This window comes from Arachis hypogaea, chromosome 2 (genome assembly GCF_003086295.3).
Source record: "Arachis hypogaea cultivar Tifrunner chromosome 2, arahy.Tifrunner.gnm2.J5K5, whole genome shotgun sequence".
Lineage (NCBI taxonomy): Eukaryota > Viridiplantae > Streptophyta > Magnoliopsida > Fabales > Fabaceae > Arachis > Arachis hypogaea.
The window spans coordinates 86,631,212-86,645,706 of record NC_092037.1 but is presented as its reverse complement, the minus strand read 5'-3'; positions in this window follow the sequence as shown (position 1 = coordinate 86,645,706).

Here is a 14,495-nt window from a genome sequence, read left to right as displayed (position 1 = left end):
TTATTTATTGTCGGATTTTTTAGTCCATTGTTAATTATCGATAAATTCAATAATAGATATAAATTTTTAATTGGCGAAACTCTGGAGATTGTTACTGTCGAAAATTTTTCGACAATAACTTTGACACTATAAATTAAATTTTTGTACGTTTACTACTGAAATATTTATTTTTCGGTAACTCGACAGTAATATATTATTTATTAATAATTAAATTAATAATTACTAACAGATTCAACTGACGATCTGACAGTAAACTTAAATTTTATTTTATTTTCTAAAATTTTATTTTATTTTATTGAATTAATAATTACCAACAGATTCAACAAGCTAAGGAACTGTAATTCCTCCGTTATATGTGAAATTTACTCTCTTTGCTGCATTCTTTTGAGCCTTCTTAATAAGCCTCCTTGCAATTCACTTTCACAAGAAAATATATAACAATTAGAAAACTCTAGATCCATATATTCCTTAAAAATCAGAAACTCTATTTTCTTTGTAGCTATTTAGAAATCACAAAATAAATGCATATATACCTGTGTGAGGCCTTTGATACGATATAATTACAACATTCGGATCATGTGGATGAGCATTCACAACTTGCTGTCTAACAGTCTCAATTTTATTAACATCGTGATCACTAGTCAATTGAGAAGCATGGCTCCTTGTGATCACGAAGAAGAAAAGATCGAAAGCAAATTAAAGCGTACGTTAGTTTGAGGTGTTTGGAATTCGGAAGCAGCAAGAACGGAGAAGAAAAGAATGAGGATGTAAAGTGGGAAACAATGTGCTATTATTCATTTAATGACTATTACTACAATATAATTTTAAAAATTTTAAGAATTTATAAATGAAATAAATTAATAATTAATTTTTTAGATATATTACCTAATAATTTTTTTTTAAGATTTATAATTAATTCATCCAATGTACTAAATTTTTTTATTTTATAATTTAATTTAATTATATTTAGAGTTGAGTTTCATGCTATATGAACCAATCATACTAGTAATAATAAGCAAAGAGAAAAAGACTAAAAGGACTTAATTGCGAAAGAAAAAGTATTTTGACCTTTAAGTATTTTATTAGTGTCAATATCTAAAATTTAACCAACAACATAACTTTTTATAAAAATTTCGATAGAGTTTTGTCTATAATTAAAAATCTTCACCAAATATAATTTTCATCTTTTTCACAAACTAAACATGTCTTTAAAATAATTTTAATGAACATAAATTAAAATAAATACAATTCAAACAAATATTAAATCTTAACTATTTTAGTGCACACCTCCTTGTTATTGCAATTTTTCAATAAATAAGGATTTTGAAAAGGCAACCTTCTCGCACTTCCGTCCTAAAATTCTATCCTAAGAAAAGTAAGTTCGGTAGAAAATTTAAACAAATTCATTATATTCAGAAATAAAGAAGCAACTTGAGCAATGCACGAATAATCCACGAAATATAACTGCAGAAACTACGAAAAAAGCAACCACCAATGAATCTCGAAAAAATAGCACAATCCTTAAAAAAAAGACAACTTACTAAATTTATTAGGTGAAACTAATTCAAAAAGTCATTTAACTTAATTAAACTAATGAACCTAACTGATAAAAATATATTAATTTAAACAAAACCTAATTCACCTAAAATAATCTAATTACAAAACAAAGTTAATCCTAACAACCTATATCGATTGTGTTGAGTTTAAGAAAACAAAAACAATAATTCGAACAAGCCAAAACTTGGGTATAATTTGTTTGGTTATTATGCAATAGGCCCAAAACTCTCTTAAACAGCGCACTCTTCTTTCTTTAGCCCGTAAACAAATGATCAGACACTCTCATCTCTCTTTAATTTGTGACCCACGTGACTAATCCTAGATTAAAGAAGAAAGAGAACTTTCACAAGTAGAAAGGGTTGATAAGCTCAGAGTTCAATAAAAAAAAGTAATTACCAAATCCAAGTAACAAAGAGGAAAGAAGAAGAAAAATCAGAGGCTAGTGCAAAAAGCAAAAATTAAATCAAAGATTGAATTAGAAAAAAAAAATCAAAATAACATTTTTATCTTTGTGCTTCCATTGTAGCTCGTTGAAGCTGCCTTCCTCCTACATGCATCATTCAGGTAAGATGAAGAAAATGGAGGTTGTGTATCATTGCTATAAATTAAAGGTAAAAAACAAAGCTTGGAGCCAAAGAATGAATTAATGCCTCAGATCCTTGAAGCTAAAAAAAAAAGGAAGAACGAGAAGCAATAAGATAAGGATGCATGCCAACACTCTAATCACTGCTGCTATCCTATCTCTCCTCTGCATCTCCGATCTGAATTTTAGAGAAGAAGAACAAGTTAAAAGTGTTCAACCAAACTCAAGTTTTCGAAGTTTTACTCTTCTTTAAAAAGTGGTAAATGACCGAAAATTGAGGAAAGAAAAGTGAGCACACTGTTTGAGTCTTCATAACCTTTCAAGCTATTCCTTCTTCTCCTTTATGTCTTTACATTGAAATTTCTATTCTTCAGTTTTTTATCTTTCTTTGTTTTTTATCAATAAAAAAAGGCATTATGTGAGGTAATAGAAAAAATCATTGAGAAAAAAGACAAAGAGAGTATTCTTGGAGAAAAGTCATAAAATTATTTCAAACTCTTTTCCATATATTTCTGTTTTGTATTCATGATCTTAAGGGGATTCCCTTGCTAAGTTGGGTGAGTACTTAGTGGTCAAAAGTCTAGGGAGTGAACCTAACCAAATCAAGATTGGGTATAAGTTTGGTTTGTCCCGGATAGGATTGGGTAGAATTCTAGGCAATTGGTGATTGTAATCTTGGTGAAAGATAGTAAAAATTCCACCATAGTTGTGGTGAAGACTAAATGTAGACCACATTGCACATGGTGGTTGAATCAAGATATATGAGTGTATCATTTTCTCTTCTCTATTCTGTTTTTAGTTTTATTCGATAAAAAACAAAATAAAATTGTCTCCTGCATAATCAATCCAGCAGAAGTCACAGTATCTCAGTTTACTCAAAAATAACATGTTTGGTCTGTTCTTGTTTAATCGTTAAGAGACAAAACAAAATTATCTTCTATATAATCAATATTACAGACTCAATAGCAATAGTAAAATTAACCCAAATTGAAGTTAAAGTATACAAATTTAAAAGAGAACATAAATTCAACCTTCTTCTCTAAACTATAGAAAATCTTCAAATTGATTTAATCTTAATAAATATAAATAAAAAAACGAATTTTAAACACAAATTTTCAAAAAATTATCATTTTTAAATTTTAAATTTCAATTTTAAAACCGAAATTACCCTAACTAGTAAATTAAAAAAGATGAACAAAATTTAAATACAAAATTTAAAATAGACATTTTTAAAAAATTAAAATTTCAAATAAACTTACATTTTAAAATTAACAAACAAATACAAATTAATAAAATACATATAAAAATATACAAAAAATTTAAAAAATTAAGAAAACTAAACCTAATGGTTGAGTTGTAGGGGAAGTGTGATGGCAACGTGCAAGCTTCTCTCACCTTTACCATTAATGAGTAGTGATAGGATTTTTTTTAAACAAAAAATAAAAAAATTGAAAAATGTGAAGGATTTACACTAATCTGGAAGAGAAATGACGATCAACAATAACGACGGTGAACCACGAAGTAGCGGCGACAACGACAAACCCTGGCAGCAACGTCTAAACTTTTGATGGCTTGGCTAGGGAATGCAAGAGATGAACTCGTTTGCTGCGGAGAGAATCGAAGGCACTACTGCAAGGACAGAAATGGTGGCTGACGAAGAAAACAACGAGAGACAAAGAGACCGGAGAGGGAAAAACCAATAAGAGACAAAGAGACAGGAGAGGAAGAAAAGTTACAGAAGTGAGAGGGAGGATTTCTGATTTTGAATTTATGGCAACTGTACCGGGGGATAAATTTGATGTAAGGTGTTAGTCGTTGTCTAAACGTCGTGTTTCATAAATTCGTGTTACTGTCGAAAATTTTCGATACTAAATTTAGCGCTAATATAATTAATTCATTTTCGTATCTTTATTTACTGTCAGGTTTAACTATAAAATTTTGAATCTGACGATAAATTATTTTAGGGACGAATTTTTACTCATAATTATTGAAAAATCCATCACTAAATCTGCTAGTAATATTAATCGCTAAATCCAATGGTAAATTTGATAGTATTAAGTATATTTCCTGTAGTGTTAGTTGAAAAAGATTAGCTATCTAAATCTAATTTGATCATTATATATAAACGTGTTCTAACACAAAAAGGTATATACTTAGAATGATCAAGTTAATTTCTTAATTAAAAAGATTCACTCCAAACTACTACTAACTTAAATACTTATCTACAACAGTTTCTTCAAGAAAAAAAAAAACTATGAGCACAATTCACTAGAAACATCGAAATTCTCATGATTGCACCACATATATGTCTCATTATGAAAATGTGTCTTTTTTGTGTGTGAGAGGAGAAATGAGTATGTCTAAAATAAGCTTAATAATTATGTGTTTATTGAATGAGCTACATTTATATGGACCATTAGATTTTATTAGTTGAAAATTAAAGGTTAATATAAAAGAAGAGTATTGATGGACTCTAATAAATATAGAATATCCTAGTACATAAATAAATATTTTAAATGACAATACTTTAATACACAATATATTAAACAGTAATAGAATCTTTTATTCTTAAATAATTAAATATAAAATATATAAATATAAAATATATGAGTATTTTTATTTATTAAAATTAATTATTATGCTAAATTTTTTATAATATTAAAAAATTATATTAAAATGATATTTTAAATTATTTTACTGTAACAGATTTAATATGTTTTCTAATTTCAATGTTATTATACGATTATAATTATTTACTATCTAAAAAAATTAATAGATAGTATATGTATATATTAAGAAGATTATCACATATTTTACTATATAAAGGTAAAAAATTTTTGTTCTAAATAATATAAAATAAATAAATACAAAAAATATAAGTTTTCTTATTCATTAAAATTAATTATTATGTAAAAAAAATTTATAATATTAAAAAATTATATTAAAATGATATTTTAAACTACAACATAAAAATATAAAATAATTAAAATTTATTTTATATTATTTAAAAGTAATTAGTTTATTATATTTAAAATTTATTAACTAATTATTTTGTTAAATATATTATTATATAATATAATTTTTTATCAAAATATTTGTTAAAGTAAAATTTATTTAAAAAATTATATATAATACATGAAAATATCAACTTTTTATTTATGTATGTATTTAAAATTTTATTATTTATTCTATTTTTTAAAAAAATTGAAAAAATAAAAAAGTTAATATTTTTATGTATTATATATGATATTTTAAATAAATTATATTTTTAAAATATTTTTATAAAAAATTATATTATATAATAATATCTTTAATTAAAGTAATTAGTTAATAAATTTTGAATATAATAATCTAATTATTTGTCAAGTGATATAAAATAAAATTTTAATTATTTATATTTTTATATTACAGTTTAAAAGATTATTATAATATAATTTTTAAATATTATAAAAAAATTTTGCATAATAATTAATTTTAATAAATAAAAATACTCATATTTTGTATTTATATATTTTATATTTAATTATTTAAGAATAAAAGATTCTGTTGCCATTTAAAGTATTGTGTATTAAAGTATTACTATTTAAAGCATTTATTTATGTACTAGAATATTCTATATTTATTAGAGTCCATTAATGCTCTCCTTTTACATTTGTTTTTTATTTTTATCTAATAAAATCTAGAGTATATACCCATTTTAGTTCTCAAAGAATTTCAAACCAGACACTTTAGTCCCCAACTAAAATTAATTACTCGATTGGTCCCTAACAATTAATTCCGTCAGTCACTTAGGTCCTTTACTCCGTCAACTCTAACGGAGGACAAAATAATCCTTGACAACTCTAACAGGAGACAAAATGGTCCCTTATCTCCTCTTTTCGGAAACGACGTTGTTCTCTCTTAATTTTCATCATATCTCGCATAACACTAACAGTCTAATACCGTAATTTCAAGCTACACAATGCATACTCTGCAACTTCAATGCTCACAAGAAAAAAAATTCTCAAATTGTTCACAACCAATTCATATTCAGGAAACTAATGACTATGTCTCTCAACTACGTGTCTTCGATGGAACCCATGAATCTAGACATCAAGTTTGATTTGTTAAGACCCATCGTCGTCGTTGCCATCTCCCTCCTCCTCTACCCTATCATCTCCATGACCACATTGTCCACCACTCCGATTGCTTCCTTTAGTTTTATTCTCTGAACCAATATTCAGTAATCATTTCAGTTTTCATATGAGCGGCAATGGCGATATTGCTCGTTGTACTGATAGCTTGGATGCGAGGTCAAAGCTGTCTGCTAACTTGGACTCTGGAAAAGAATGAATGAAGCACTCGGTGTCTACTTCAAATGATAATTTGCATATGATGTCGAAGGAGAATTTTCTCATGATGTCCTAATATTCAACAATCTATATTACATGCCAGAGAGTGGAGAAAGGCGTGCCCTTAGGATAGTTGTGGAACTTAGTCTTGAGGATGTCATGGACGTTGTCGTGGTTGGAGGTGATGTTGTTATCGAGGATGTGGAAGTGAATGCTTCTGGTAGGTAAAGTGCAAAGGAGGTGGATGTACTAGTCATATAGATTTAGGAAGTGTATGGTTCATGACATGTTGAGGTAGGTGCGACACGTGTAGCAGTTATACTATGGCTTCATCTTGGAACTAAAGAGGAGGAAGGAAAAGATGGAAAAGAAGACTATGAAGGTGAAGAAGGAGAATATGAATGTTAGAACTAAGCGAGATATGATAAAAATTGGGGAAGAACAGTATCATTTTCGAATAAAGATGTTAGGGATCATTTTGTCCCTTATTAGAGTTTGTCAAGGATCATTTTGTCCTCTGTTAGAATTGTTAGGGACCATTTTGTCTTTCGTTAGAGTTGATGGAGTCAAGGACCTAAGTGACTGACAGAATTAATTGTTAGGGACCAATCGAATAATTAATTTTAGTTGGAGATTAAAATGTTTGGTTCAAAATTCTTTGAAGACCAAAATGAATATATACTCTAAAATCTAATAATTTATATAAGTGTGGCTCATTCAATAAACACATAATTATTGAGCTCATTTTAGACATACTCTTGATCGTATAATTATATCTCAAAATGATGAGTATTTTCCCTTTTATTCATTGACTAACTAACTTTTTTTTCAAGCTTGAATTGCGCGATCACAAACTTTGATTATGTGGGACATATGAAATCATATGCTTATATTATTAATAATGTAGTGACACATTGCAATGTTGCACTAAAAAGGCGCATCCACTTGCAAATTTGCAACGGCTACGCGGCTAACTTAATTCTAATTAATTAGAATTGATTGATTTATATACTTCAAATTTTGAATAAGCATTACATTCTTTAATGATATTAAAATTGAAATTGAAATAGAGCAATATATTATATTATAATATATTATATTATATATTATTATTTAATTTAATAATAAAATGTGTCATATGACACTCTTATTAAATTTAAAAAAAATATTTTTTTAAAATTAATAAATTCTTTTTTTAAATTCTTTCATCTACCTCTCTCTTTTTTTTATTTTTCTCTATCCTTCTCACTCTACATATAATTATTATATATTTATATATTATTATCTAATTTAATAACCAAATATGTCACATGACATTCTCTTTTTAAAATTGAGAGGAAATATTTTTCTCCAAAATTAATAAACTTCCTTTCTAAATTCTCTCGTCTATCTCTCTCCCTTTTTTGATTTCTCTGTACCCTTCTCACTCGATATATAATTTATAATTTATATTTTATATTAGTAATTTGAGAAATCAAAATGTGTAACTCGGTATTTTTTATTATAATTAAAATAAAATATTTTCTTTTAAAATTAACAAATTCTATCTCTCAGTCTTTATCTTTATTTTTCTCTCTCTTTTCTCTTATTCTCTATTTTTTTTATCTTTTTGTTCTACAAAAAATAAATTAACAAAATAATATAATTCAAATAAAAAATATTATTATTATACCTATTTTTTATTTAGTCTTAAATTTTCACTGCTTATCTTTTTAATCTATATTTTTATTTCTCTTTCAAATATTTATTAAATATAATTTGGAGAGAATACTAATGTTATGATTAAAAGTTAAAATCAAGATTCAATTGTTTAAAAAAAATAATTTTGAGTTAATTTTATAACTATCAATATAATTTTTTTATTCTAATATCTAATTATATTTTTATATACATAGAGAAAAAAATATTATTTTTAAATAGCAAACATAAAAATTAATTATTTCTATTGATACAACAGACTTAACACCTAAACAAAATTATATAAGTTAAATCATTTCAACTTTTAAATAACAAATATTAAAATTAATTATTAGTAATAAATTAAACTCTTTCACATGAAAATAATAACTAAAAATATTATTATCTGATTTTTTATATTCTATAAATCTTTTGTGGCATAATCTATAATGTCAGAATAAAACCGACTTAATTTTAAAAGATTTATACTCCCGTAATGTAATTACGGGTAAAAATACTAGTGAGCTTAAAAGATAATATAAAAATTCATCCATGCCGAACTATTTCAGTCATACGTATAAGAGTATTCAGGGTAATTCACCCATATAAACCAAAGAGAGTTCAAAATTACTTGAATCTTCTAAATGCAAAAACGTTATCTGGATGTCTCGTTCAATATTTTTATGTAAATCGAATTTAATGAGTTCGAATTGGGATTGTTAGTAGTAAATCGAATCTAATGGATTCGAATTACTTTGACGAAGTAATATACTACTAAATCAAACTAGATAGATTCGATTTAACCTACCACATAGTAATTCAAATTGATCAAGGCCGATTTACAATGGGCAGCAAAGATTTGAATTTCGTCCATAACAAATCGATCGACACAAATGATTTCGATTTGATGGTTTAGGGTAAATCGAAACTTATAGATTTGATTTACTAACATTGAAGTCTTATACTAAATTGAAACTTATAGGTTTGATTTACTAGCATTGAAGTTCTATACTAAATCAAATCAAATGGAATCAATTTAGTGTTATTGTACCTATATATACAATTCGAAATCAGTTCATTCGAATTACAAGCCACAAAAAATGTCCCTCTCCAACGCCCCACCAACCTACTTCCAAATCTTGAAAAGAAACCCCAAAAAATTTAAATCTGTACACATAGAGGACGATCCGAATTGTCTCTGTCGGTTAGATAAAGTTGCGCATATTGCTAGTGCCGTCCATATAGAGGTTAATGAACAAAAATTTTTGTTTAGTAAAGTATCGTTTTTATCCCTAACGTTTGGAGTAAGTCCCAATGTTGTCTCTAACGTTTCAATCGTCCTATTTAAGTTCTTAACGTTTCAAAATTGACTCAATGTTGTCCAGCCGTTAGAGATTTGTTAACAAAATTAATAGCGGGACAAAATAATTGAGACGATTTTGAAACGTTAGGGACTTAAATAGGATGAAAACGTTGGGGACAAAAACGATACATAGAAATAAATTTTAATTTTATCTTTTAATAATATCAATTTTTTATTGTATATAATATTCAATTATTTTTTAATCATATCTATATAAGTAAATTACACTTAATCACATTACTTTCATTCTAAATAAATTTATTTTTTTATAAATAAATATATTTTACACTTTCATTCTAAATAAATAATGTAATGTGATTAGAATGAAACTGTAAAATTATAAAAAAAATTATAAGTAATGTGATTAAGTAATGAAAGTAAAATTACAATATTTAGAATGAAAGTATAAAATTTATTTATTTATAAAAAAATTACATTACTTTAAGTATAAAATAATAAAAAATTAATTTATTTAGAATGAAAGTGTAAAATTATAAAAAAAAATATAAGTAATATGATTAAGTAATGAAAGTAAAATTACATTATTTAGAATGAAAGTGTAAAAGTTATTTATTTATAAAAGAAATCCATTACTTTAAGTGTAAAATTATAAAAAAAAATTAATTTATTTAGAATGAAAGTGTAAAATTATAAAAAAAAAATTTAAGTAATGTGATTAAGTAATGAAAGTAAAATTACATTATTTAGAATGAAAGTGTAAAAGTTATTTATTTTTAAAAAAATTACATTACTTTAAGTATAAGATTATAAAAAAATTAATTTATTTAGAATGAAAGTGTAAAATTATAAATAAAAAAAGTATAAGTAATGTGATTAAGTAATGAAAGTAAAATTACATTATTTAGAATGAAAGTGTAAAATTTATTTATTTATAAAAAAATTACATTACTTTAAGAGTAAGATTATAAAAAAATTAATTTATTTAGAATGAAAGTAATGTGATTAATTGTAATTTATTTAGAAGTGATTAAAAAATAATTGAATACTATGTATAGTAAAAAATTGATATTATTGAAGGATAAAATTAAAAATTATTTTTATATATTATTTTTGTCTCTAACGTTTTTGTCCTATTTAAGTTCATAACGTTTCAAAATTGTCTCAATTTTGTCCCGCCGCTAATTCTATTAACGGATCCCTGACGGCAAGACAACATTGAGTTAATTTTGAAAAGTTAGGGACTTAAATAGGACGGTTGAAATGTTAGGGACAACTTTGAGACTTACCCCAAATGTTGAAGACAAAAACGATACTTTACTCATTTTTGTTTTACACATAGATTAGTCCTCCTAGTAATGTGAACATGGTTCTTGTAGTAGTTGTTTATAGTAGTTAATTAGTTAGGAATTAAAACCTTATTTTTTTTAATATAAGTGCTAGTTAGAAGTAATAAGCTATTAGCTGGTTAGATTTTGAGAACTTGAAATGGTTTCTAGAAAGGTTAGTTAGGGTTGTAGAATATGTTAGATTTTTTAAGTTATTAAATTTATATTCAGCGAGATTTAGTTTAGGATTCTGGTGCAAAATAACCTAACTATTGCAAGCATGATGCTGATTGAGTATTGCGATATTTTTTGAAGTAATTATTTTATAAAATATGATGAGTGATTGAGTAGTCACGCAGTTAAGTCCATTTAGTTTTAGCATTTCTATTTTATTTGAACGTGTGAGATTATATGTTTTGGGGGAGTTTTTTTTTTGGAATTAGGTCATGAATTATTTAGTGTTTTGTATTGGATCCTATGAACAATTTGTCGAGTGTTATTGTAATTGATATTTTAAAAATTTGGGCATGCAATGTTTAATGATTTTAGAATTGTATAGATCGAACACTGTTTTATTATGGTTGTAATAAAAAATTTTCTATCGTTGTCCAGCCCATCGATGTATCACCAGCATGAGAAGGCAACGAGGTATGCCATTGACAGGATCGTTTTGTACTTGCAGATGGCCGATTTATACCATCTTGCAAGACTGAACAAGACTTGATTTTGATTGGACGAGCCATTGGTGAGTGCATTCATGTAGAGATGGTTTCCAGAGACGCATACTTTTCACATGCAATTCAGTGAGTGCACGATCACGCTGCAAGATGTAGCGTACCAACTAGGACTCCTAATCGACAGTCAATATATCAGCGGATGTCTCACGGACTTTGAGCGACATATCGAGGGTGGCCACCCAACGTGGGCATGGTTTGAGGAGCTGTTGGGTGTTTTGCCTCCTGCGAATTGAATCGACAAGTTCACGGTGAAGTGTAGTTGGATTTAGAAGACATTTAGTGAGATTCCACAAAGGACAGACGATGAGACGATTAGGAGGTATGCCCGGACGTATATCATGATGCTCTTATCAACGCAGTTGTTCGGGGATAAGTCTAGTACACGGCTCCACATTCGTTGGCTACACTATGTCGCCAAGCTAGAGGGCATGGAGTCGTCCTTACTATGTCATCGTCACTATCCAGCTATCGTAGTGGGCTCTACATCATCAACATCATCATCATGCAATGTATCCTCAACCCTATTTGGTACTCCACCCTCTCCAAAAACTGGGACCATAATAGGAGTACCGGGCGTGGCCATGGCAACCTCCCCCAAGGGTCCAGTCTTGCCAATTCCTGAATCACCACTGCGGTTCAAATTAGCTGCAAAAGATGGAGATGCAACTAAAACTGTCTCAGGCCGTACAATCACCGGCACAACTGACGAGGCACCAACAGACATGGAACTAGAGCACGCTGGATGTCCTGAAGATTGAAGATTTTGGTTCGAACCTCCAGAACTACATACCACATCCACAAGTTTCGCCAACAACTCTGGGGTCCTCACCTCGAAAAACTGCCGACAACAATGAAACAGAACTTGCAAATCTTTGTGTCTGCTTATGACAAATGCATCGTACTTCACATCATTGCGCAACACGAAAATCGGGATTCTATAGAATAACTTATCCACTCGTTTCCCACCATGCAGCCCAGTCTCTAGAGTATAGTATTCTGAAACTTAGTGAAACTCGTCGAAGGTTTGAGAAAAACAGTTAGCGGGTCCTTATCAGTAAATTTAATTCCTGATCGTGTTTTCTTTATAATCAACCCTCTATAGTGTACCAGAACTAAAAAAAATCTCATCACTAGCCATTGTGATTCTCACTATGGTAAAAATTTCATGTTCATCTTCTATTTATATACGTTAGGCATATACTAAATCGAAATAACTCAATTTTATATGTATATGAGAATTCATAGTAAATCGAAGCTAATGGAGTCGATTTATCATTAGCCAGAAGCATGTATAAATCAAATTCAATAAGGAGGCTAAATCGAAACTTTTTTATTCGATTTAGTAGTGTGCATGTAAATCGATACTCATTGATTCGATTTATTAGTGTTTGCTCTAATTTAAATTTACTGAATTCAATCTACGTTTGAAACCGAACTAAAATAATTCAAATTCATTAGATTCGATTTACTACTAACAAGCCTAATTCAAATGCATTAAATCCGAGTTATATAAATTTATTGATCAAGACATCCAAATAACGTTTTTACATTTAGAAGATTTAAATAATTTTAAACTTCCTTTGGTTTATAGAGATGATTTACCCGAATATTCATATATTGTCAATTACAATATTGTAATAATATTAGCTAGATCTCATATTAACAAAACCAATAATAACTATAATTATATATATAAAAGAAATCAATCTTATATTATAATTTGAGAGATTTAGCACGTTTCGTGAGTGAGATGAAGAGCTCTCCTCCCAATCCCATTCCCATTTATTTATGGTGGTGGATCTTAATTCTTAAGGGAGATTGCGGTCTTTGCTTTTGTTCTCACAGCGAATAATCTGCAAATATTTATTTTGATAAATTTTTTTGTTTTTATCTTAATTTTAAAAAGTACAAATACACAATTTTTTTTACTTTATTTTTAATTTGACAAATCAAAAATAAATTAATAATTCAAAAGATAAATTTTAAAATACTTTTACTCTAAATACAAATAAATGATCCCAATATCACATTTATCTTTTATGAGAGAATAAAAAGACAAAAATATGGTTTCAAATTAAATACTTAAATATTTAAATATAAATATGATTATTATATTGTTATTATATATAATATAATGTTTTTGAAAAAGAGACTAAAACCACAAAAATAAAATTTCAAAATAAAATTATTTTTAAAAATACCTAAATATAAATATGGTTATAATATAATTAATAAAATTTTAAATCTGTCATTTAATTTATTCAGATTTTTAATGGCTATAATCTATGAGAAATATCGGATAATCAAAAACCAAAAATATACTTTGTCCCATTTAAAAAAGCTCCATGATATGAATGTCTAAATGTTATGCAACTTATACCCGAACAACTTTCCAAATAGAATGTGTTTTCTTTATTTAAAATATTTATGTTCCAAAATGTTAGAGTAGCCGACTAGATCATAGACCATTGACCAACTAAGATGGCAATTAAACAGTGTATGTAACATAAAGATACATATATCAACCAATAATCATGCCACTATTGGAGGCTCTTTATTGTCAGCTTTAATTATGCGACAAATACCGCTAGCTATATCTAAAGAGAAGGAGAAGCTAGTGTCATCAATGAAGGGCTACACATGAAACATGATACCCCATTTGATTGGACCTTGCTGGATTTGACAACATCGTTGAGAAACATGATACTTCACTTGATTAGACCAAGTGTTTGCCAATGCTATATTCTTTTTTTGGTAAATTTTGCTAACACAATATAGTCTTTATTTTTAGGGTTATGAAAACTACTAGATAAATCAATAAAATTAGAGGTTTAAAAGTTTAATCTAACTAAAATAAATTTAATATAATAAAATCATATATTTAAATATAAAATAATTTTTTTAAAAAAATAAATTTTAATATTTTACTAATATTTTTACCCGTAATAATATTATGGAAAT